At 30.9% G+C, this 4,444-nt stretch overlaps 1 long non-coding RNA gene across 1 annotated transcript; it reads left to right on the forward strand.

Moving 5' to 3' along the window:
• The first annotated feature begins 3,140 nt into the window (after positions 1-3,140).
• Positions 3,141-4,041, forward strand: LOC122524573. Its single transcript, XR_006305580.1, has 2 exons — positions 3,141-3,454; positions 3,832-4,041. It is a non-coding gene; the product is annotated as an uncharacterized LOC122524573 (long non-coding RNA).
• Positions 4,042-4,444: the final 403 nt, after the last annotated feature.

The raw sequence follows: 4,444 nt of genomic DNA on the forward strand, positions 1-4,444 counted from the left end.
GTTTACTGGCGTCGCCGTTGAACGTCCTCGAATAACGGCGCCACCGTCGTCGTCGTCTTCGTCGTCATTATCGTTGTCGTCGTCGTCGTCGTCGTTGCCGTCGTCGTCGTCGTGGTCTTCGTCGTTGTCGTCGTCATCGTCGTCGTTGTCGTCGTTTGTTCGTGCGGGTGTCCCTCGACAAAGTAGGTTAGGTCGATGAGGCCACGATGACGCCGACACGCCGCGGTTTCTGCGCAGCGCTCTCGATTCTTACGAGCTCTGTAACCTTCCTCTTTTTCTTCTTCTTATTATTCTTCTTCTTCTTCTTCTTCTTCTTCATCTTCATCTACTATTTCTTCTTTCTCTTCTTCTTATTTTTCTTTATATTTATATTAGTCTCTTCGTTATCTCATCTCTACTTCTTTTTATTCCTTTACGTTTATAAACTAATCTATTCCTCGAACAGATTATATGAAGTTACGTTAGTCACCGGGAATTTCTTTCAACAGGATGAGTAAGTCATTATTTATTTTCCCGATGACTTTTTTATTATTTTACAAATATTAATATTGTTTATATTTAGAAGAGAGTCCTCCGTTAAACAGAACGATTTAATTGTTATTATTATTATTTTTATTATTATTATTATTATTGTTATTGTTATTTGTTGGACTAATTTTGGATTTTTTAATTATATAAAAAACATTTATTAACAAATAATTGATCAATCAAGAATATTGGTATATTCATTATTAAGATATAAAATTGTACAAGTACCCCCATTGTAATATAATTTTATGTATTCGATAGTACTCACTTACATTTTAGTATTATCACTTTTGAATATTTTCATTTAATTATTAAGCTATTATGACACGAATTAGATTTCTATATATACGAGAGAGAGAGAAAAGAGAGAACTAGAACTAACTAATCACTATTTTCCAATAACTAGTCCAACTCCAACTAGTTTTTAAATACTTTAATTAAAAATAATGTTTAATTAATTAATCATATAAAAACTAATTATCAGTTGTATTAGAGAATGAAATAACCTCATAAAACGTGTTTACTAATTTCAATTCCCCTAAAATAGAGTAAATTATAAATAATTTCATCCGACGAATAATCGATCGACCAAATTTGTTCTATTTTCGAAAATCTTTACCTGAGTCAAACAGTTCCTTGCTATTAACTTAATCAATATATTCATCTTCTGCACGTTGAGTTATTGGGTTGATTCTCCTTCTTTCTTTTTTTCTTTTTCTTCTTTTTTTTTTTTTTATACTTTTCATAAGATAAACAGAAAGGAAAAGAAATTGGTCGGAATAAAATTTTAGTTCAAACGTCGTACTCGAGAAATTATTCGACCGTTTCGAAATAAGTTCTCTGAAATGGAGATAAAACTACCGGTCTTATGCGAATCGCCGATAATTTCTTCAAAGAGTGCTGGAAAGAGTTTAGTCACCTCTGCGAAGGCCAACAAATCGGTGACGTACCCTTTTCGTACTGCACTTTGATGCGCGTATCACTTGAGTGAAACGAATTAACCTAACGATCCAATTTTATTCTATTATAGAATAACAATCGCACGTGATAAAAAAAAAGGAAAATATCTCTACACTTTATTTATTTAATTATTTTTTTTTTCGAACCTACGAAACGGTTATGCAATAAATAAGCATTTTTTTATTTTCCTACGTCGAATTGACGAATAAGAAAAAGCAAAATTTTTCGCTAGTTTGTATTTAAATAAATAACTTGTCTACCTATTATTAAAAATATTTAGCAATTTATAGTTAAATAAATAACTTCTTGGTATATATATATTATTTAGATATACGAGAATGGATTGAAAAGTTTTGAAGATTACGTTGGAAAATAAAAGATTAATCAGAGATAGAAAAATTCTTTCCATGTTAGGCAGAAAAATTTTCAACCCATACTCGTAAAAATTCCAAAATTGTTCATAGATGATCAATTCAAAAATTATATTCTTAAAATACAACAAAATAAATGGGGTATAAATTTGTTTTCAATAGATTTATTATTTGTTTATAATTATTCACAAATTATTTCTCTCTCTCTCTCTCTCTTAATTATTCGTGTTTAATATTTGAAATAAAAAAAGAATTTGTAGTTGTGGAAGAAAAGTTTTCTAACATTCGAAAAGAAATATAATCGTGTTAAATAACTTATCTCTTAATTGAATTATGTTTTATTAACTTTAGGATTTATTCGGATAGCTGCGAAATGCATAGAAACCGTTATCGTTGATAACAAGAGATCAGTATTGCAGAAATGTGTCTATCTTATTTCTATCGTTAATAGATAATACATTCACTTTACAATTTTATGCATTTTCATTTGGTAAAAGAAAATAATCAAACTCGTGGGTAGTAAGAGAACATGTTTCATTATGTTTAATACGAGTCCGAGTATTAATGCGTTCGCTGTACGAACAGTACGAATAATAAAACTAAAGTAAACTTGAAAATGATGTTAATCTCAATAGGATGAAATTGATTAAGTGTAATTTTTGCTGTTCACTAAAAAAATATCAAAATTTTATCTCATTGACGAAATAATGAAATGAATAACAAGGATTCGAAAATGATTTGCATATTTTGCTAAAAAAAAAGAACATAAATTAAAAATGTTTTAATTTAATTTTATTAAATATATATATTTTAAGTATGTTTCAATTAAAACTAATATTAGATTAATATGTTTCCTTTTCTATGGATCACATACATGTGTTATATTAAATATTTAAAAATAATAAGTATGCGTGGAAAGTTTGGTATTTGACTCGACGAATCATACTACGTCGTTTCTAATCTCCTCGTTATCTTTTAGCCATGCCTATCGATAATCTCGACGATAGTGATTCATACTCGATCGTAAAACGATGTCAAAGCTTTTAAAATTAATCTAATCGAATTGAATTTCCTATCGACTTATCGACTAATTCTTATATTTATTAATTTTTATTCTTCATTTCGTTTTATTGTTTATTTTTTTGTTTGTTTGTGCATCAAATAATCGAATAATACTACGAAGTCCGAGGTTATACTATTTTTTCATTAAATTAATTAATTTTTATTTAAATTTCCCGCCAATAAAGATCAAAACTTTGATTTTTGTACCAAAAGCTTGTTTCGTTTCTCTTCGCAGGTCGAATAAACTTATATATATAGGTATATATGTATAAATATATATAGGTATGCATAAAAGGTTTCATAAACATACGCGCGAGCAAAGTTTCGTCGTAGGTTTGTTGTTTCTTTCGCAAGAAGGAAGAACCGCGAAATGCTATCATCGTTGGTCGTTTGCTAGTGGTGCCAGCGGCGGGGGTTATCATGTAGGCCACGTGACGTCATATCGTTCGCTGCCGCCAACAAAATGGCTGCCGTTGTATCTCGGTAGCGGGTCAGAACGGAAAAATAAAAATTTCTTCCTCCTAAGTATACATGTAAGTGTATAAATACTTGATTTTATCAACTACTCATATAACTTTTAATATATCTGACTGAACATGCGTTTGTTTACTTTGTCGATCGTATTAATTCATATTTTCGAAATAACTGATTTAACCTACAACAACCAATATGGCGTTTAGATTTCTTACTCTGATAATTTTAAACCTTCCATTTGTTCATCTTATTGGAAAAAAAAGTACAATTTGGTTATAAACTGAAATAAACTGATTCTACTATATTCGATATTATTAATACTTAAATTAATGTGCAAAGATCGTCCTACGAATTCCCTAATAGACTGATTTATTCATTTATTCGCATAATTCATATTGAAATATTAGAAAAAAATAATATGCATTATCATATACAGATATAATATTTGTTGAGAGGGAGGGGGAAGAGAGGCAATTATATCTTCGTAAAGAATATATGACAAATATCAGAAAAGAAGATTCAGAAACGAAGGAAGGAAGGAACGTTGCGTGGCGCGTCGGCAGTGTCGATCATGTGACCTTGACACGACAGAGTTTTGAACGATGAAGTTTGCCGCCGGTATTAAAAAAGAAAAAGAAGAAAAAAAGGAAAAAGAAAATATCAGAAAATAAACCATAGGTGTGCACACGTGTGTTACGATCGAACCGATAATCGTTAAACGTGCGGATATTTTTTTTATTTTTCATAGTTAGAGAAAAAAGTTTGAGGGCTTTGACGTTGGAATTTTACGAGATTCCATCGAATCGAAGATATTGTATATTATGCATGTGTTTATAAACCTCTGTGTGTGTGTGTGTGTGTGTGCGCGTGCGTATGCGTATGTGTATGTGTTGTTTGTCTATATCTTTCTCTGCAAACTTCCTCCACCGTCCTTCTCCATCCCCATACCCCCAGGAAAGCTTTCTCCTCTTTCGTTTCTCCCTCGTGCTTTTGGCGGTCACGCGAATAAGCCATTTGCTGAGAATCACGAGCGACTTTTTGCGTTGACG

Source organism: Polistes fuscatus, unplaced genomic scaffold (genome assembly GCF_010416935.1).
Source record: "Polistes fuscatus isolate 324 unplaced genomic scaffold, CU_Pfus_HIC Scaffold8, whole genome shotgun sequence".
Taxonomy (NCBI): domain Eukaryota; kingdom Metazoa; phylum Arthropoda; class Insecta; order Hymenoptera; family Vespidae; genus Polistes; species Polistes fuscatus.